Raw genomic sequence first — 22,267 nt, 5'->3', positions numbered from 1 at the left:
GATAACTCTATCTTATGTCAAGTTGACATAAGACTAGCCAGCACAGAAGGTGATGATCAAGAGGTGAGTACAGAGGATGTCAGAAGTCCAGGGTTCTGAGCATGGAATTCATCCAGATAGGAGGTGGGCTAGAAAGGTATGAAAGGACCAGTCATAGTAGACCTTGGCCAGTGAATTAAGGAAAGAGGCCTCTGATACAAAATTGACACTCATGGTCTTGAACAGTCTTGCAGCCTTCAGACTGCGTGTTATGCTCCAAAGGGATGCTATGAAATTTCTTAAAGAACATATTTTATGTTTAGTTTCAAACTTCTTTAGAAGAATGAATAATTCAGTGAACTTTCATAGACCCATTACTCAGGATGCTCTCTAACTGTCTCCTCTAGGCTCAGGTCAAGAATGTGCTGTTGCTCAAAAAAGCTTACAGGTACAAAGTCTCATGGAAACCCGGCACACACTGACCTATTTATGTCTTCACAGCTTGGAGAGGAAGAGCTCCATAGCCAATGCAATTAAAATAAGAAATGAGCAAGAGTTCACACGTGTCTTTGACACATGGCTACCAAACAACTTACCATGCAGGCTGAGTCTCCCCAAACAGAGGTTCCTAGAATGAGAGAAAATGTATAGAGTACTGGGGCAGGTCATGTAGAATCTCCACCCAACCCATTATCAAGGCCATGACATCTGCTGTTCAGATGGGAAAATTTCACACTGAACTCGAGAGCAGAGAGCATCCCAACTCTACAAATGCTATCATTAAGAATCATCATGGATAATGTGGTTTTAATTAGAAGGGTTGAGATACTGGCAAATGTTCAAAAGGCTTGTCATTTGAGAATCCAGTGGCATCATGGGTGCAAACAGCTTCCTTGTGTGCAAAATTCCAGGCCTTCTTCCTGCCAACACTTGGAAGGTGAGATTTCACTTGATTACTGGGACAGACTAGGTGACTGGAGTTTTAGTTATTCCCCTTACAATGGGGAGCAGAGAATGGCATAGGTTTCAGGCCCTGGCACATGTTTAAGTAACAAATTTGGAAATTAGGTTACCAGTGACTAGTGATCAGATGTTAAACGGGATGCATAATCTTTCTGACCCTTTGCTTCCTCAATGTGTAAAACGTACTTCTGAGTTCTGTCTGAAGGAATGTGAATTAATGCAACCGCATACTGCTACAGGTGACCTGATGTGGCTTATGTCCAGAAGACAGGACTTCTTTCCCTTTACTACTTCTCTAAGCCAGTGTGAAGTGGCACCTCCACTGTAACCCAAGTCTGTGAATGCAAAGGCTAGCCCTGCCAACCATTCTACACAACCCTATTCTTCACGAAAGAAGGCCAGAACATGGCTTTCTTTCAGAAGAGTCAAGTTTACAGGAAGCAAATGTGACTTGCAAAACACTGGTCTCTTAATGTGAAGGGTTAACTGCTCACATCTCTGTATCCTGTCAGCCTACTGCACCAGGGAGTCTTTGCTGACAGTGAATCCACTAATGGCCAAACTTCTTAGCCAGGCACATAGTCCTTGTCTGCTGACAGAGTCAGGGGCTTAAGTAGACAGAGTTATTTCAAACAGTAAGGTTCAGGCAAAGTTGTATGTCTCTTCTAAGCAAATGCTCTCCTGTTAGCTCCCCAGCTCCACAGAATGATATGTCTACCTGATTCAAGGCATCACTTCTCTGGTAGGCCAATGGTCTCATCTGGAAAGAAAGGAGTCTGAGATGAACAGTCTGAAAGTGAGTTTTAATCTTGGCTTTTCCACTGAGAAGTAATGTGGCCAGCAACCATTTCATCATTTCTTTGGAGCACTCAAAACTTGTGATGAACAATCTTAAGTGGTCCAGCAGACCAGCTACAGTAGGCTAGGCCATGTGTTTAGTGTTGGATGAGTTCACAGTCTGGAAGGAGTTGGAGGTCTTACTTATATAGCTCCCAAGACTACCAAGGCTTCTATAAAGTTACAGGATGGAAAGAATGGTGTTTAAAAGCGAATGGTTATCTACTCATCCATCTACCTACATAGTTTATACATTTTTCTCACATTCTCACATAACAAATATACAAATATTTAGTGTCTATTATAGACAAGGCATAGGTGTTACATAAATATCAATAAACATTCAATAAAAACTCAAAATCATTGTACCTTGGGAACTTACAAAACTGAAACCCAGCCAGCCTGCCTGCCATTAATTCATTCATTCAGCCATTTAGTTACCTATTAATCTATCTACCCACCTGTTCTCTACTCATAAATCCACCAGTTTATCCATTCGTTCACCTAGCCATCTGCCCACCCACCTGTCCATCTATTAGTAAATCTACCTATCCATCATTCATCCATCCACCCATCCACTTGTCCATCTATTTGTAAATCCACCCACCCATCAATTTATCCACCCACTTATCTATCTACTCTTTTTCTATACACTCATAAATCTACCCATCCATTCATACATTAACATACCCATCCATTTATCTTCTCACATGTGTATCTATTTGTGAATCTACCTGTTGATCCCTTCATCTACATACCTACCTGTCTACCATTTGTTAATCTGCCCGCCTGTCTATTTACCCCCATGCTTCTATTTGTAAATCCACACAACTATCTATCTATTTATTCATCTATCTGTTGATCCATCCATTCACTATTTGTAAGGCCATCCAATTCTTTATTCACTGACTCACCCATCTGTCTATCCACCTACCTTTTCATCTAGCTGTAAACCCACCTATTCATCCATGTGTAAGTGCATACACTTATCTACCTTTATACCAATGAACTGTATCATCAAGTATTCATTAAATAACCACTGTGCTAGTCAATGGAAAGTATTTTGTGTCTTTCTTTCTTTTTTCTTTTTTCTTTTTTCTTTTTCTTTTTCCTTTCCCTTTTCTTTTTCTGGTGTAACCTTGGTTGTTTTGGAACTTACTTTGTGGACCAGGCTGGACTCAATCTCACAGAGATCCACTTGCCTCTGCCTCCCAAGTGCTAGGGTTAGAGGCATGCACCACTACTGCCCAGGAGAAAGAATTTTCAAACGAAACAACTAGGATGTTCCATGCATTAATGTATTTGAGGTATCATCAACCCATGGGTCAGCATGAAACCATTTTCAAAACAGATCCCGGGGCTGTGATCTGTTTTATGGCTTCTTCTTAGACCCACTCATTAAACAGCTCTCTAAGATGCAAGAAATGGTTAAGACTAAGGTTAGTGAGACAGTGGACAGGCATTACTCATTCTTCAAAAGTAGGTGGCTGGAGGGCTGTGGCTTCTTTTGGAAGGTTGCAATTTTTCTATAGACTGAACATCATACCTTACATACAACTGTACATCTGTTTATCATGTAAAGGTAGATACTGTTGTAATAATACAAAAATTTCATTTCAAAGCACCATGGTCTTAATCATTATGCAATCTCATAGCTGGGACCAGTATGAAATGAATGAAGGGCAAACCAAGGGCACTTTAAGGTGTCACTCATTCTCCAGTGTGCCACTGCAGTGGTTCGATACCGACTATGTCTGCTTAAATTTCACTTTGGGTGTCTCACTTACACCCCAAGCTCATCAGTAATAAAATAGCAGTAGCCCTTCAGTATACATTGTTTTTATTCAGGAAATGTACTATAGATGCTTTTTACATATTCTCTTGAGAAGAGTAAATTGAAACTAAAGAAGGTATGTATCTTCAGATCACAGAATCAGGAAATCCAGGACCTGCTCCATGCTTCTCTGGAGCCCAAGGAGCAGTGGATGCCTTTAAGAGCCGCTACTCAACTGTCCCATTAGCAAAACACCATTTATGTTAAGGCACACCTCACACCTCCCCAGACTAATGCCACTTCACTCTTCCTGAGATTCCTACCTTACATAAGTCGATCTGAGATTCTTCTCCAGATTCAAACCAGATCATGCCCAGACCTCCCTAGGGCACTCCTATCCTCTTCCCAAAGCTCCTTCATCAGATGGGCTACAGAAACAGAGTTTCCACAGCCTGGTTCTTCCTCCTTCTTAGAATCAGAGAAAGAAGAAATATGGAGAAAATGTGGCTGGTCAGAGAGAGCAACTAAATTGATTTGGAAGCCTATGTTCAAAGGTGGATATATAACCAGACGACAGCAATTCGACATGAGGGGCAATGTCTCTGCTTGCCCTGAACTAGCACGTGGAGGGAGAAGGTTACTGGTAGGTAATTTCTAAGTGAAAGGAGCAACCCAGACCTGGCAAATTAGAAGCTGCTCACATCATGTGCCACTGCTGAATACAGGACTTGTGGTAGGCTGCCCTAGCCCACTGCCTTTACCATCGTGGGCAGGGAAAGCTGGCAGTATTTGACTCAGTGCTTGGAGGCCAGGGTCAGGGGTTACATAAAGCAGATTAATTAGGCACCACTGTTATTGTTCCCTTTGTGAGTCTTCACTATGAATCCCCCTGAAGTACTAAGGAAATAGATCCCGGTTTCTTTTGACCAGTGACCACTGGAAAACAGTTCTTTCTACTCTCTCCTGGTGTAAGGTACTGGGATGCAGATGAAGAGACAGAGAAGGGGGATGCAGAACAAAAGAATGCATGTGTACTATAGCTGTAGGTCATAGATGCCTGCAGTCTTTGTTTTGTTTGTTTGTTTGTTTGGTCTCTGTTTTTTGGTTGTTTTTCTTTGGTGGGAGTATGTACCCAGCTGAGGATGAAACTGTTTAAAACACAGCACTGATCTCAACAAAACAAAGCCAGTTGCTTCCTTCTGCCACAGCCTCTCAAATTTCTTCCTTGACCTGAGACAAAAGATAGAGCTGGCCTTCAAATCCCTCAGAAGAAAGACTTAGACTTTCAACACACAGCTTCCTACAACCCTGGGATGCATGAAAGCAAGGCCTGTTCAGGGTCTACAGGGATTCAAAGAGACCACTGGGACCGACATATGATCAGAGCCCTTCATGGACCATCTGATACTTAAAACAAAAAACCAACAAAACAGCATTATGAATGGATTGTTTCTAGAGACAGAAAGCACCAAGGAAGAAAATATGTCCAAACAGTAGTCCGCAGTCATGCTGGCTGATATGGAGCCACACTGAGCCTGGCAGGCATGCCTTGACTCTCAAAAACCCCCTAGGCTCGGTTCTCTCACTCAGGAAACCATGCCTAGTCCCCTGGGCTTCCAGAAAAGCTGAGAAGCTGTTGGAGTATACAACTCCATGTTCCTCTGTCCCTCTGAGTTTCTTCATACACTGTGCTCCTGACGACAGTCCTGATATACATCCACGCATGGCTTAGAACAGACCACACCAGACCAAATGGTTCCAAGTGGGGTTTATTAAGGAGATAGGGCAAAGATGGGGGGTGGGGAGAAGAAGAGGAAGAAGATGGAAGAAGAGAGCGAGGCCAGGGGGTTCTGCCTCTTTTACATGGACGGTGGTGACATAGCCTCTTGCAGATAAGGATGGGAGGTAGCCAGGTGGATTCTGGGAATGTATGGCAGTTGCCTTGGTAACGATGTGGAGGTCACCTAGATGTGATGTCACTGGGTTCGGAACCTGATACCAACAAGCCCAATCTAGACTTTTCTTTGAAAATTATCAGATTTAACAACAACAACAAAAAATGCATCTGGCTCAGGGCAGGAAGTCCCTAAGAAAGTAGGTGCCAGCCCTGACGATGAAATCACTATGACCCCTGGCTAGAATTGAGTAAACTGCCCATTTTTTCCAATACCATCTTGGCTTAGAAGATCCGTCTCTTTTCCATTGTTTTCTTCTCAAACTTCATGAAGAGATACTTTGGAAATGAGACCTCATGATAAAATCTCAAAACTATTTAAACAGGAATGTGGGACACAGCGAGGCAAGTGTTACTTGAAGAAGCAGATTAGTGTATTGGGTAGGTATAAATTAAGTCCAGGATCTAAATCCTTCCCTCTTAATCCTAGGATGAATGTGTGATCTGGATGTTGCTTAACCTCTCTGAGTCTAAAGAATCTCAGTGCTAAAATGGAACTGACAAGAAGCACATGTTAGAGAAGCAAATGGGGGTGATACAGAGAGGTAAGTATTGTAGACAAATGTGTTGGTTAGGTTTCTGGCAACTTGATACAAGCTAGTCATACAGAAAGAAGGATCCTTAGTTGAGAAAAATCCCCTATCAGATTGTCTGTAGGCCAGTCTGTGGGGTCATTTTCTTAATTGAATAATTGATTTAGGAGGAGCCAGTTCATCATTGGTGGTGCTACTCCTGTTCAGGTATCTTGGATTTTAGATATACCAAAAAAAAAAAAAAAGAAAAAGAAAAGCACCATTTCTCCATGGCTTCTGGAATTCACTTTGTAGCTAAGGATAGCTTTGGAAATCTCAATTCTCCTGCATCTGCTTCCAGAGGACTTCATGCTGACAAGGCAAGCTCTGCTCTGCCTCAGCTACTTCCCCAATTTGCCCTGAGTATCTTCCTAGCACAATAAGCTTGTTGGAAAAGGAGGATGGAAGGCTAGGATTTGTACCTCCCTCCCTCCTATCTCTCTGCCTACTATCAGAAGCCTGCTACAAGGAGGCAGGTGATCCACAAAAGCCTCCTGTAGGCCTTTGTCTTGGGCAGATGCAAGACAGTGAAAGCTGTTTATGTTATCTCCCTCCCAGGAACCTTGTAATTCCTGACTCATCATGAAAACAGAGGCTCTGATGAGCTCAGAAAAAGAAAGCCAAATTCACAGCCAAATAAGAGGCCACCCAGGGCTCAGTTCATCTCTATGGGTCTGAAAAACAGCAATGACAAAGAACAAGGGGTCTCCATTCAGGAATCTAGAATTGAAATGAGTGTCTCTATTACCATACGATATGAAAAGCATCAATCACTCCATTAACAAGAATGATTTCTGCACCTTTGTGTTTACAGGACCATGTTGCTCTCAAGAAGGTACGAAGATCCCGTGTAGACAGTTGATGGTCCACAAATGTGAGTGACTTTCGGTACAGGAACTTCTTAACACTTGTAAGGCAGACTTTGGGTTGACTCTGAGTTTTTCAGAGATGACTGTGAGGCAGTAAACATGATTTACTTGCACTGGCTTTACGATTTCAAATGTTTAAAAGTAGCCCTAGCAATCCAGGGCAAGTGTTGCTGTCAACAAAGCCACAGAAATCTCTCCCATAGGTCTTCAGAGAATGTACCCAGCATAGTGTGGAGTTAAAGGTGTCCATGATATCACAGCTGGAAAAGCAGGGACTCTTTTCCTGCTGCTGACTATATCGCTAGCTTTGTTGTTGTTTTGTTACTGTAAAGCAAACCTACTACCCATTCCTTCCCACTGAACTTCCCAGGCAGCTGCAGAAAGTGACCAGAAAGGTTCTCTCCCATCCCAAACCACTGAAACTCTGCATCCATCTTTTGGCCTTTGTGTTTTGTCATTGGAGGAATTAGAGTGTTATTAATCAACCAATCAGTCAAATAAGGCTCATTACCATTAAAGAAGAGAAAGTATGCTTTATTTATGCAATTATAAAGCATTTAAAATACAAAGGGATTATTATTAATACTGGAGCTTGGCAATCTTCCCAGAGTGGTAAACCGACAAAGGCTTTGTTCTTGAAGAGGCAACATAGCTCTTGCAAGACTCCTGTCTTCTTGCTCCAAGCTCCTGGTGTGTGGTGGAGACTCATGAATATGCAAGAACTTTCAGAGTGCCCCTCTGTAAGTAGTGCTATTTGGAGTAAATGTCAGGGATGGGAAGTTAGGGATGACCTACTGTGTGACCCTAGCCTCTCTGGGCTGTGGTTGCCCTTGCTTTGAGCTTGTCTAAGAGATGTCTGATGCAGGGTTTTCAAAGACATGTGTCCACATGGAACCCACAAAAAGGCTCATTGGTAAAGGAAACCAAATCCTGAACACCCAGGAGAGGGCGAGAGGGTTTGCTCACAACTGAAATGTCCCAGTATACATCAGGGGACTAGCTCATCAGCTTGTAGTTAATTTCTGGTGACACAGGGCCATGTCTCATTTGATTTTTCCATTGGAAGCTCTATTAAATGCTGACTGAATGGGCAAATGGATTGTCGGGTAGATGGGTGGATACATGCATGGATGGAAAGGGTAGATGAGTGCATGGGTGGATGGGCAGATGAATGGTTGGATAGATGGTGAAGCACCTGGGCAGCTGAGTGAATGGTGGGTAGATAATGATTGGGTCATTGAGTAGAGAGGTAGATGGGTGAATAGGTGGATAGGAAGGATATATAGATGGATGGATGGATAGATAGATAGATGGATAATAGATGAGTGGCTGAGTAAATGGGTGGGTGGATCCATAAGTAAATGGGTGACTGAATGGATGGTCAAGTAGGTAGATCCCAGACATTCCTAGTTCTTTAGTATTATGCTGAATAACAGAGAGGTTTAGGGCCCTGGCTTGTACAGCCCATTCTATAACCACTGGCCATGAGAAGTATAGAGATTAAAGCTGACCTATGCTGTTAAGTATAAAAGCACACATTTCATTTCATAGACTGAATGTATGAAAAGAACTTAAAATTTTATTAATATTTATATTAACTATACTTTGAAATAATATTTTGAATATTGTGCTAAATATTATTAAAACTGATTTTATCAATTTTTCTTTTGTTTACTAGACAGCTTAAAATACTATGGTTCTATTTGAAAGTACAGCCCTAGACTATTTTTCTTCTGCTTCTTTTTCACAAGCATATCCTGTTGTGTGATTATTTTTCAAAACATTTTTGCCCACCAATAATCTTTATCTTCCAGTCTTCAAGTAGGATGATAACACAGTACCACAGGAGGTAAGGAAGGACTAGGGATTCAGGGGAAAACTAAATTTTCTTTGAGACCAGGAGGAGGCATCTCTCTCTGTCCTTATAAGCAAGAATGGTCTCTGCTCTCTCCCCCAAAGGTGTTCTCTCTCTCTGATGACCTTCCCAAGTTCTGCTTGGAAAACTCCTACTCATCCTTCAAGACCCAGATCAAACAACCTCCCCTAATCTCTCATGTCATATTCCCATGTGCCCTTTTAGACACTGAGCTCAAATGATTGCACCTCCCAAGAGTTTACATGATCTTTTATGATTCTTCATGTGTTTGTGTGGTGTGACATATATACACATGTTCACATGTATGTGGGATTCATATGCATATGTGTGTATGTACCTGTGGGGGCCCAAAGATGATGTCTGAAATATTCCTTGATCACCCTTTCATGGTATCCAATGAGGCATAGTTTCTTAAATCAACCCAGTGCTCACCAATAGGTCTAGTTGTGCTAATCAGCTTGTTCTGCGGATCCTGCCATAGCCTTTGTAAACCAGAATTATAGGCAAGCTGCTATGCCCATCTAGCATTTATTTGGGTTCTGGGGATCCAAACTCCAGCCTTCTTCCTTATACCTTAACTATGTAACCATCTCTCTAGCCCTTTCATGACTTCTTAAATGCAGGAATGGTCCTCTCTGCCTCTGAAGGCCTGACTGAAGTCTGATGTTATGCTCAGTGAATATTGGATCAATGGAAGCCTCTTTGTCCTCCAAGGAAAACATTGTACCTATGGCAAGCTCAGTCTAGGAAAAGGGAATGAGTTAAGCAGACTAAGCATCTCCTTACTGGGAATTTCCAGGCCCTGGGGAATTCCCCATACCACAGCTGAAGCTCAGGGTTCAGTGGATCCGTACAATATCCATGCAAAGAAGGAGGTGCAAGGGGATCCCAGCCTATTCTTCAGGTCCTTCTCTTGGCTTCTATTCCCTTGGAGACATTCATAACAGAGTCTTTACAACCCTCTGCCTACAATGTGTACTAAAGCTTTTAGGATGTGCAATAACAGTGTGACAAATACAATTTATTGGTGCTGATGGAGATGAAGGAGGCCCTGAATTGGCCAAGGCAAGATTTTTGGTTTTCTTACAGTCACAGCACAAGTGATCAAGGAAATAGTCAAGATTGTCAGAATCGTATAGATGGAGGAACCATTGAGAGAAGGGCATACATATGTGTGCATTTGCCCGTGCAGGTTTACAGGGCTGGAGATTCATATTGGGTGTTCTACTACTATCCATCTTATTGTTTTATTGAAATCAGGGTCTCTCTAGACCAGTAGACCTGTGAGCCTCAGAGATGCCCCTAGTTCTGTTTCCTGCACTGGTTTACAAGCACGTGTGCTGCCATGCCCACATTTTATGTGGATGCTGAGATTGTGAAATCCACTGAGCTATCTTTCCAGCTTCATAAGAACCATTTGAAGCCATTGTGGTCTTTAAACAAATGGCCATACATCTGAAGGCTCCCTGCCCTTGATAGCCCAAGTTTTGTGGGAGATAGAGTCATGTTCACAGGTTAAGAGACACAAAGGAGATCGAGTAGAAGGCTGATCACACAAGGGGTGCTTTGAGACTCCTTCAGGAATCGATTCCTGAGACTAACGAGACCAAACTCCTTATCTTCCCTCCACAACTGAATCTCCCTCATCTACTATACCCAGCCTGGAATGGAGGCCACTCTATCACTGTCTCTCCTTTTTTATCATCCGTGTAGAATAATCCTTGACTCTCCAGTTCTATGTCCCTGTCAGCTCTGTAACCTACCACATCTATCCAGACACAATATCACACATGTCCCTTCTCCAGAGTCTAGACTATGATCATTGTACACCTAGGCTACTACTCTTGTCAGTCTCTAAAGGTCTCATCTTGGTAGGGTTCCTACCCTTGTTCCACCCCAGTGTTCTGTAGCTGCTTCCTTCTTTACTCCAACCCAAAGACAAGTGTCCCAGTATGAGGAGAATATGAATGCTGCCTCATTGCTCAATCCCCAGCTCCATTCTCAAGAGTTAGGAAAGTGGTGAGGGAAATTCTGGTAAGTTACAGAAGATCATGGGATCAACTTTTAGTGCCAGGCATGTCTGGCTTACTAGCTACTTCCTCATTGCTGCCTCAGGACATGGAGGAGGGATTTAACCTATATCATTATTTCAGAAAGATCTCACTTCATCAAAGGGACAAATCGTGGAATCAGGGAAATGAGTTAGTCCATGTCAGTGGGAGAAGGAAGCTAGTCATATTGCAGTGGTCTATGAGGAAGCAAAGTGTTCAGACCTAACCAGAAACAGGTATGTTCTTCAAGGACCAGCCCTAGTAATGTATTTCCATTTTCTAGGCTCCATCTCTGAGATTCCAAAATCACCAGAAACAGTGCTACAAGCTGAAGAGAGATGTGGGAACCTGTGGGGACATTCCATATTCAAGTAATATGGCAGGGTGAGGGAGCAACCTGCAAGGATTATGTTTCAGAGTCAGACCACACTGACTTCAGGTACCCAGTCTTCCACGTCCCATTCCATCAGAGGGGATAGTCATATCTGATCCCATGGTGTAGACATTCCAGATTCATAGCCACATACCACAGAGGAAAAAAAATGGAACCAGGCAATCTGCCATGTAAGTCCACAGCAAAGCATAGTTGTCTGAAGAGAATAAAGGTTATTCATAGAAAGTAGGTCATTGTTTCCTTAGGGACAACTGTGATTCCTGCAGAACCCAGGCCTTGTCCCAGATGTAACACTTCATTACTGGAAAGTTCCAGATGCCTGTAAAATTTACAAATTGATCCCACTTTTGACTGTGCCGGCATTACCTAACCCTCTTCCAGTGTCACAAAGACAAAGATCACTTCTGTCCTGTCAAATCCATGTGAAGAATTACAGTCTGTTTGGGCTTTAAGCTTCTTGATGTTAATGCAATGAAGAAAACATAGTTATAAACTTTCCAATGTTAAAAAATGTTCAAGAGAGGAAAACAAATTATTTAGGTGAATTGCAAATGGCCTTGACATTGAGGATCAAAGAAAACCTCAGATCTGAACCAGGAGGCTGGAGAAAAAAAGGAGAGAGGAAATATATATATGATTATACCTGGATCTTAAAGGCCTAGCCTGTAAACTGTATAGGCTTTGCAGTCTATATGATCTCTGTGGCAACTGCTCTGTTTCCATTTCGACACAAAAGACAATATGTAACAACATATGGAACACAATAGTACTTCAATAAAACTATTTTTATAAATCAGTCTGCAGGCCCATGGACGTGTCCACCTGACCCTGGAAGTCTATAATGTATGTTAGAGTATATCACTTAAGCTCTTCAAATCTTACTTTCTGAATCCTAACGCAGGTATTGCCAGAGTGAGAACCCAATGAAACGAACCGGCAGAGTTAATGATTCCTAGAGACTCTGCTTACCCTGCTGCTCAAACACGTTTGTGAATTTGCATATTCACTTAATGCGCTTGTAACCCTACACTAAGCACTATCAGAATGTTTGCAGCATGTACAGAGAGATGGAAAACTAAAGACACTCCGTGTGGTCACTGTGCTCTCTCGTGGAATACAGCAACAGTTTGCCTCTTGGTCATAGTCTATTTAGTACCACATTTTTTCATGTTTCTAATTCTGTTGGCAACTCTCCTGAGTCAAATGCTCTTGCAATGTTAGCGTCTAGTGTTCCAACATGCAAAGAAGTTGCTTGGTGTTATATGACCTCCCTTCATACCTGAGTTCAACATCCGTGACTCAAAAGTAAATGTTAAATCAGGTATGTTTAAGTAGTAACACAATACTATTATGCATTGAAGAGATTATGTATTGAAGGTTGATGGGCAGATGGTGGTCGGAGGCCTGCAGGATCTTCCTCTAACAGCAAAATGTTGGAATTTGCTAATTCAGAGTTCATATCCACTTTGTAGAACAGAGCTGCTGTGAATAATGAGAATCACCTGCATGAATACATGGTCCAAGGTGGTAGCTAGCAATCTATTCTAAAACTCGTAGTTAATAATAGTGCTATGACAAGCTATTATTACTGGTTAGTCACAATGCTTTAATGCTATCACTAATTAAGCGTGATCGCTTTGTTCCCGCTTTTATAATTTGGCAACTGAGTTGCATTACAGTTATTAAGTGGTTGTATCTGAAGTCAGCCAGTGAACATGTCCACTTATTTTTTTCCCATAACTTTTTCATGAAGAAAACCAAAAATAAGGTCTTCCAAAAACAATGGTCTCTGAGGGGCTTTTTCAGCCAGAGGCTGGAGACAAAGGATCCTCCTGATCACATCAGAGCAACAGCAGCCAGGGAGCTGCATCTAATCATGCCTTGATGCTGGGCTCCAGCTTGGGTGAGAACCAGCCTTCTGGGGGCCCTCACTTGCCTTGATGGCCTAGCAGACTCACTCCCTGCTGCCCTAGTTAAAATGCCAGCTTGGTATTTATTTGTTTGTTCCCAGACAGATGCCAATTATAGGGGGTTGGGAAAAGAGACAATGGCCCAGATCTGATTGACAACGGCTGCTGAACAAGGGGCCTCTGTGGCATGTTTAATGAAAAGGCCACTGTGTTTTTATTGCATCTATTTGATTTTAGAGTGTCGTTTATAAAAACAATTCAAGCAGCAGGATTAACTGCTTCTGGGCTGCCTCCTCTCCCTGCTGCTCTGTGGGTGTCCTGCCAGCCCTGCCTCCCTCCACCCCCAGCAGGTTCCTTCCCACACCTTCCAGGGTTTCCTGTAGGCTAAGGCTCCTCTGTGGCTGCTTCCAGTGGCCAAGTTACCTGGTCCACCTCTCTACCTCCAGCCTGGCCCCACAGTGTCTCCTCTTGCCTCGCCCCCTATAGGAAACAGAAAGGCTGCTCCTGGCTCTGGAAGTGATCTTTCCTCCCAAAAGGTTTAGGTGAGCAAGGAGGGCCTAGTTACCTTGTTAACAAAGGAGTGTAAGGAGGGCTCTGCACACGCACAACAGCAGTGCACCATTCAGAATGATTTCCCAGTGCTTCCTTTTTTCTTTTCTTCTCCTCTTCTCTCTTTTTCTTTCTCCCTTTCTTTCTTTCTTTCTTTCTTTCTTTCTTTCTTTCTTTCTTTCTTTCTTTCTTTCTTTCTTCCTTTCTTCCTTCCTTCCTTCCTTCCTTCCTTCCTTCCTTCCTTCCTTTCTTTCCTTCCTTCTTTCTTTCTTCTGTCATTTTGCAGCCAAAGCAATTTAATCCCATAATCCAAACATAACATCATGTGCTATGTGCATTGTACCTAAATAAATTCCTACTATCTATCTATCTATCTATCTATCTATCTATCTATCTATCTATCTAGTTCATCCATTTATTTACCCACCTATCTATCTAAATCCAGTTCCTATACTTCCCTCCTCTTAAGTGGCTTGATACCGTCTACATTGTATCAAATCTAAGTGTAACCCATGGCAGTTTCCCTGAATTCTGCATCTTATCTCTTAAGTTACCTCTCTGACCATGGTTTCAGCCCTGCTCCGATATAATCTTCACTTCTATTACAGCTACACCAACTGTTTGTGATTCCTCTGCCTAGAATACCTTCCATTTATATTCCCTGACATGTACCCATGAATCCTCCAAGGATTTGTTAGGTACCTCCTCCAGGAAGCCTACCGTAATTTCTCCTGTCTTGGGTGGCCTTTCTGTGTTTCTTGGCTTGCACTGTAAAGCCCAACCAACTCCATTTTTTTGAGAAGAAGCTCCAGGGGCTAAACTCCAATTCCAGAAGGAAAACCACAAAGTCCACTTAAGCAAACAGCCCGTCAGGCTATAACAGCAGGGTGAATGTGTTAGCATTTTGTCTAGGCTCTGCCACACAGTTACCTGGCAACAGCCAGGTGTGTCTGACTCACTATAAAAGGGGCTGCTTGCCCCCTCCACTCTCTCTTGCTCTTGCCTTCTTGCTCCTTCTCTGTTCTCTGGCCCCTTCTCCCATCTTTCCCCCTTCCCCCCTTTCCTCCTCTCTCCCCATTCCCCTTCCCCACCTCCATATGCTCATGGCCAGTCTCTACTCCTCTACTCCTCTAATCTGTCTTCTTTCTGTCTCTACTACTCTCCCCTCCCATGCCCTGAATAAACTCTATTCTACACTATATGTCCTGTGGCTGGTCCCTCAGGAGGAAGGTGTTAGCATTCTGTCTAAATTCCACACCCACAGTTAACTGGCAACAGCCATGTATGCTCCTCCTGACAGTAACCTGGCAACAGCCAGGTAGGCCTGGCCCACTATAAAAGGGGCTGTTTGCCCCCTCCTCTCTCTCTCTCTTGATCTCTTGCTCTTGCTCTCTTGATCCCTCTGTCCCCTCATTCCTTCCCCCTTCCCTTTCCCCTCTCTCCACGTGCTCATGGCCTGCCTTTACTCCCCTACTTCTCTCCTCTCTCTCTCTCTCTCTCTCTCTCTCTCTCTCTTCTCTTCTCTCTCTCTCTTCTCTCTCTCTCCTCTCCTCCTCTCTCCTCTCTCCTCTCCTCTCCTCTCCTCTCCTCTTCTCTTCTCCTCCTCTTCCTCTTCTCCTTCTCTCCTCTCCTCCTCTCCTCCTCTCCTCCTCTCCCCTCCTCTCCCTTCCCCTCCCTTCCCCTCCCTTCCCCTCCCTTCCCCTCCCCTCCCCTCCCCTCCCCTCTCCTCTCCTCTTCTCTTCTCTCTCCTTCTCTCTTTCCCTCTCTCTGCCTCTACTACCCTCCTGGCACCCCTCCCCATGCCCTGAATAAACTCTATTCTATACTATACCAGTGCGTAGCTGGTCCCTGAGGGGGAAGGGATGCCTTGTATGAACCAGCTGAGACATCCTCTTCCTTCATACCTTTCCACACACCCACAGAACATACTCTCTTTATCTTTTTATAAACACATCATAAGGGATGCCTCAGCATGGGCCCTTGGAGGCACCCCTTTCCCCCACACCTGACTACACATCCACCAAACATATTCCTTTTCCTTTATCATTTTATAAAACACAACAGAAGGTACATATAGACAGCCTAAGACATCCTGCAGAAAATAGGTAACCTAGCCATCCTGTTTGTCAGGTGGTTTTGCCCCGATTGGTTCCTGCAGATTACACCAGAAATTCAATTTTTAGAATATTAATTTGCTGACACATAAGAAATTTCCCCAAACTTGCTGTACCCTGCACATCTAGACTTGAGGCTCTCACTTCTGACCCTGTGACAGTGAGAGTCCTTACATGTGAGCTCCTAATAAAGACCCTTGTGTGTATGTGTTTGCATTGGAATTAACTCCTCAGTGGTCTTTGGCGGGGGGGGGGGGGGGGCTGCAACTTGGGCATAACAACATTTGGGAAATAGTAGTGGCTTCCTAAAATTGTATCCAATTAATATTTGTAATCTTCCTGTATTCTAAACATTAAGTTGAATATTGTCTATATACCTTAGGTAATTAACACAAATATTTTTCTAAATTTTCCAAAAATTCAGGCAAATATTTTGCTAACAGTTAGCTTAAAATCAATGATTTTCATGCCAACACTTCTGCATAAAACCATACTCATAGCTATTCCCAGAAGAAAAGACTACTTAAATATCCTACCACAGTGAAGTTCTGGTCTTAGTAGAAGTTAACTCCAAGTTCCTGAGTTTGCTTCTCAGCTCATTCTGTGGTTCACATTAACTCTAAAGTCTGGGTCTGTGGCTTAATTATGTAATAAAATCTTGCTTCTTCCTTTCTCACTTTGGGAGAAATCTGCCTAAACTCTCTTTGGTTATGTTCCTTGTGTTTTCCTGTCTTCAGAGTAGAGAAACATCCAAACATTTTAGGTTACATCCAAAATCCTGATATAAGGCCCTAAGGCTCTAGGGCAGGGATTTTTCAACAGTGAAGGTGGGTGAGCTTTCTCAAGTACAGCCATGTGTCTCTTGACATGCATCTCAGAGTTAACCCAATGGTCCCACATGCACACAGATCCTTACAGCACCAGCAATGAGCCTCTCCCACAAGGTAAAACTTCAGATGTTGATCCCCATATATCTCCCTACAATATATGGCATGATGAGGATTTCAGAAAACTCCCTCATCACCAACCTTGAGTGCTCTTTTCTCTGCACAGGCCCATTTTCAGCCTCACAAAGTACCAGATAGCTTTCCTCAGACACGTTTGTTTCCCTCCCCCCTCCCCAAAGGCCCTATGAGGTCACCTGCGCAGCTCACAGATACTGAAAAGGCTCACGGTATGGATTTGCTTCAGTGTAGCACTCAAAAATTGTCAGGGGCCCTGCCCCCACTACCAGTCACAGGTGGACCACGTCTACCTGGGCCCACAAAAGTGACCCCACATCCTGTACCTGAAGTCAAATGAACTAGACCAAAAGCCTCCAGAGACCTACATACCTAAGTGGATTATATTTTGGCTATCAGTGGAACCTCACAGCCCCTGCAACCCAGGCCACAGAGAGACATGTAGACATCACTGACATGAATGCAGCTGAAGATACTATGTATACTGAAGCTGCCACAGGAAACTTAAACCAGTGCAATCTACTAATACTCTTACACACATCACCCATCATGGAACAGTCTTTTACTTTGAGAGCTGTCTCATAGAACTGAGAGAGAGGTAGCTGGTCTTCCAGATGCTTTCTAGTAATGTGAGAGAAACAAGAAGCATAAAAAAAAAAAAAAAAAAAAAAAAAAAAAAAAAAAAAAAAAACAATCCTCAGCATGATGACTTTCTAGCAACAGACCCCAATGAAAATCAAACCAAGGAACTGGCTGGCAGCCGGGGATAGAGTGTAGAGAATAAAAAGGCTATAACATGAGCTCAGAATGTACCTTAATAGTGGCATGCTGTGAATGCTGATGTGTAGATAGCCCAACAGAGAACCACTGGGTACATCATCTCTGTGTCTGAGCCATATACGTGAACTGAACAATCTTTACCTCTAGGCTGCTTTGAGGGGTAAATGAATTTAAAGGAAATGCACCAGAATCACACACTTTCTAATTCCAATTTTCCTAATTTATATTTCCAAGGTTCTAGCCCTTGAGACACTTCCCATGTCCTGATGGATTAAGTTGCAATGTACTGTGAACCACAAAGGTGGGCCATATATTTAATGCTGATAGATTTTACAAGAGAAAAATGTTAGTTTTAATAAGATGGCCTTAATTTTATTTATAAACATAGTTTATTTAATTATTACCCTAGTATATGATCAAAATAGCAAAAAGAAAATCAATGAAACACTGTAGCAGTATATTTTCCCTGCAAGTTGGGAGGAGCTAAGGTGGGAGGAGTAAGGAGAGGAAGAGGAGAAGGAAGAGGAGGAGCTAAGGAGGACAGATGTAGGAGCCGTGGATGACCTCGAATGTATCGAGATCAGTCCTCGGTAACAACTTATATCTAGGTTAGTTATTTGGGTAACACCTCTAATTGTGTGAGCATCTTGTTAATTGAACATTATCAAACATATAAAGCCTTTGGATAATCTTTAAGCATTAGTCTCATTTCTACAGGTACTGCATGGATGGCGGGATGGTCTGGGCTCAGGCCAGCCTTATGCAGACAGTGTGGAACTGGGAGATTGGCAGAACCATCTCTCACGCTGGCCTCTCATGTGTGGCAGGACCAGTGTTTCTGGCCACCTGAGCGGTGGCCTGAGCCAAGCAGTGGCAAGAATACACCACCATCAGTCATGGCCACAGGCCTTGACTAGTGGAGAAGATGGTGGCTGACTAAGAACAAGCCAGATTGGGTGATGCCATTTTAAAATATTACCGCAACAGCAGTTGACAATTTTTCCCATGTGGTTTACCTCCACGTTCATTTTGTGTCTATAGTACATATCAGTGAGTACTGGTTCTCAGTTGGCATTCTTGGCTTGAAGTTACATGGAACCCTTCCCATAACCTCAGATTATCAGAGTGGCTACATTTTCTCTGACTGCTCACATGCTCGTTCTCTATAACAGAACCTTACCACTCCAACTCACTCAGCTGCCCCAACTTTCAGATCATAGGGCACTTCCTCCTAGAAGTTTCTCCCGGGTCCAAGACCTCTCTCACATATGCCTGTAGCATTTTTACAGTTCTTAAAAACACTCATTAAATGAATTGCTATTGTTTGGATTTCTTCAGCTTTAACTCTATCTTGTTTATAGGAGAAGCTGTAATGTCTAAGATGTGTTTAGTGCACAGCAGATAACAGTCAATGGAGATGATTTTACTAATTAAAATGAAGATGCCTTCAGGCCTTGCACATAGATCTACTCAGGGTCGGCTCTGAGAGAATAGTGAAGAGAAACAAGCTGCTCCCTCCCAACATGCACATCTACCCACAGGAGCAGGAATCATACAGACATTAGTCCAAGTCTACCCTTAACAAATCTGTGTGTAGCCAAGTGACTTAACTTGTTCGAGACTCAGTTTACCATCTAACGAGTGAGGCTCTCTATCCCTGCCACCCATAATGGTTCCAAAGATTGAACAATAAGTGATGTAATGTGGTCCAGAATAGGACCTGGGCCACAAGGAGTTCTGAACATCAATTTCATAAAGTTGAAGTGGCATCAATTACAACTTCCTGAACCATAAGACAGCATCGGTATTTTATGAGCCATTCTTTAAAGGCAGAAAATTTCTACAAGGCTATCTAAGCCGTGGCAGCCTCTAGCCATAGGAAGCCCTGCAATGTGAAAGTATTAAAGTATTTGGAAACCTGTAAGTTACTGCTCTCAAAATCAAAGACATCTGGTAAACACACTTTGTCTACCCATTTGTGCTTCACCCTGGAGTGTTCCTGGGCAGAACCCTTTAGTAGAGGTATCCAGCTTGGATGTGGGTCACATTACATGGAGTCAGGGGGCTTAGGCTTCATAGATGTTCCAGAAACTGCGTGGAAAGAATGGCTATTTAGTGGGTCCCCATGATGGACCAGCTAGTCTTTTGTAATTCTTTAAATATTTATCAAAAAGATTCCTGTTTGTCATTTTCTTTGTTTGTTTGAGGTAGGATCTTCCTACATAGTCCTAAAGCTTGCACTGTAGGTTAGCCTGATCCATATCTCACTATCTGTGCCCCCCCCCCATCCTTGTGAATATTCCTCACTTTTGAGAGAAAAAAATAGTCCAAAATTAAGCTTCCTCCTCAAGCATGTGACAGAGCCTAGATGGAACCTGAACCCATGAGTCTACCGAGCAGGAGCCTTATCCCCACAGGTTGACTCCCAAAGTCCATCAGTAATGTCTCCTTAATGCACAAACTTCTCAAATTTGTGGAGAATCAAACTTCCAGACACGAATTTATTTGATTTAATGTCAGCAACCAACTATAGCTAGCAGATTGGAGAGACCCTTGCAAAGATATGAAGGTGGTGTAGAGCCTTGCTCTCTGCAGGGTGGGGATCAACACAGCTCTGAGAAATCCAAAAGCACCAGACAAGAGCCCATCAGTGCCAGCAAACCAAGAATTCCTCTGGAGCATTCAGCTGAAGGATGTCAAGCCTCAGTTGGGTTAGACCATTGAGATGGCCAAGCTGGCAACTACAGGCAGAGGGAGATGATTGAGAGAATCACCTTGGGTACTAAATGTTTAAGTAGGTCTAAGATGAACAATAAGATAGGCTTTGGGGATTTAGGACAATTGGCAGGATGATTCCTCTGCTTAGATATGGGAGCATGTTTGTTTCTAAGTTCCATGAGGAGCTTCTGTAGGTGTTGCTAAACTTGAAATTCTCTCAGATTTGCTGAGGCCAAGGGGATGAACTCTAGTCCTACATCACTGAGGAAGGTTTGCTCTTTCATTCGGTTGTCATAGAAAGGTCAGTATTTTTCCAAAGAGTCAGGTAAATGGGGCTCCAGACTCAGTCGTTTGAAGGCACCTATATCACGGGAGTTTCTGGTGTTTTTTTGTTTAAAGTAGCTCCCTCTGTCTCTGTTTATGTTTTGTCCAATGAAATATTGGTCAAATAGGTAAGCAAGGAGCCTAGCTAATGGAGCAAAGAGTGGTAGGGCTTCCATGTCTACCTCTCCTCTGGGGAGACCCCCGCCCTAAGCAGCAGTGATGTAAAACAGATATATTGACATTTCTGTCTATGATGTTGGGTGATTCTGCTGAAAATTGTGTGTGTGTGTGTGTGTGTGAGGGGGGTATTTACATACAAAATTATGGCAACCATTATAGCAAAAAAATGGCTAGTTTGATACTCAGTGGAGAGAAGTACAGTAAAGCTCAAACAGCCAAGGAGGGTCAGCGGAGAAGGATCAGTGGCTGAAGATTGACGTCCAGTTTGATCTCCAGGACATAGTGGGAAGTGAGAACCAACTCCACAAAACTACTCTGGCCTTGATGTACATGCCATGGTGAGCATGTAAACAACTCTCTCTCTCTCTCTCTCTCTCTCTCTCTCTCTCTCTCTCTCTCTCTCACACACACACACACACACACACACAGAGAGAGAGAGAGAGAGAGACAGAGACAGAGACAGAGACAGAGACAGAGACAGAGAGACAGAGGAGAGAGAGAGAGAACTATTCAAGCAGCAGTGTATCTATTTTGAGATATATAGGCTATTTCTATCATTATCTCCTAAACAACATCATCCCTTTGTTCTTACACTGGACTGGATATTCTCAGCATCTGACAGATGATTCTAAGTATCCTGGAGGATGTGCCTAGGTTACAGGCAAATACCATGCCATTCTATATGAGGCACTTGAGTGTCCTTAGTCCTTGCTATTCATGGCTTGCCTTCCTGGAACTGATCTTCCACAAATGCCAAAGGTCAATTATATTTCCATTTTAGCACAGCTGTAAATTGTCATTCCCCATGGTATGGCTTTGGGTTCCACTTTTGAATTCATCATTCAGTTGCCATGTGACACCAACTGAAAGGCTTTCCTCTGGCCTCAGTTTCCTGGAGGGTGCTGAGTATTCTGGCTTTCACACTGCATTCATTGGAATTCAGGCCTCTCCTCTTTCCTCTTCTTCACTTTATCACATCTGTTTTTCTGTTTTGTATCTTGAAGGCCTCTATAAAATTCTCTTTGAAGATGGGTGATGGAGGTAAGTTTGAAATCCCCTAACTGAATAATCTGCTGTGTTTCTCCCTCCCTGACATTCTCTGGTTCTCAAAATCACCAATTCCTAATCTATCTGCAGGGAAGAAACAGCTCCCAGACAAATCTCCAGGGGCCAGGCATGTGTGAGTAGTATACTTGTGCATGTTATGTTTTTAATTCTCCAAAGTCTATGTGTGGTTGCATGTGAGCGTGCCTCTGTTTCTCAGATACAAACCATGTGCAAACATTTTACCTGGAAACATCAGCTGCTCTCAGAGTTATTTATTTATGTGTCAAAAATGCCTGCAGGCTAAGAGGGGTGAGCCTGCATCCATGCCAGCTCAGCCATGTGCTCCGAAGTCTGCAGGGGAGACAACACTGCACCCACAGACTGCAAACAAGCAAACCAACTGAGGGAACAGTG

General features: G+C 43.1%; 1 protein-coding gene across 17 annotated transcripts in view; it reads right to left on the bottom strand.

The window, feature by feature from the left end:
* The window catches only part of Tenm4 (teneurin transmembrane protein 4), a 1,520,543-nt gene that overhangs the window by 517,238 nt on the left and 981,038 nt on the right, over positions 1–22,267 (bottom strand). Inside the window, exon 1 of one of the 17 annotated variants that reach the window (XM_076938066.1) lies at positions 576–593. The exons of 15 other annotated variants lie outside the window; for them this stretch is intronic. The gene's annotated coding sequence lies outside the window, so the exon portion shown is untranslated. Of the gene's footprint in view, positions 1–575; positions 594–22,267 lie in introns of those variants that run through there. One more of the 17 variants, XM_076938089.1, reaches the window with a different exon arrangement.

Source organism: Arvicanthis niloticus, chromosome 1, assembly GCF_011762505.2.
Source record: "Arvicanthis niloticus isolate mArvNil1 chromosome 1, mArvNil1.pat.X, whole genome shotgun sequence".
Taxonomy (NCBI): Eukaryota; Metazoa; Chordata; class Mammalia; order Rodentia; family Muridae; genus Arvicanthis; species Arvicanthis niloticus.
Note: the sequence above shows the minus strand (reverse complement) of the source record. Positions and strands in the feature narration are given on the sequence as shown.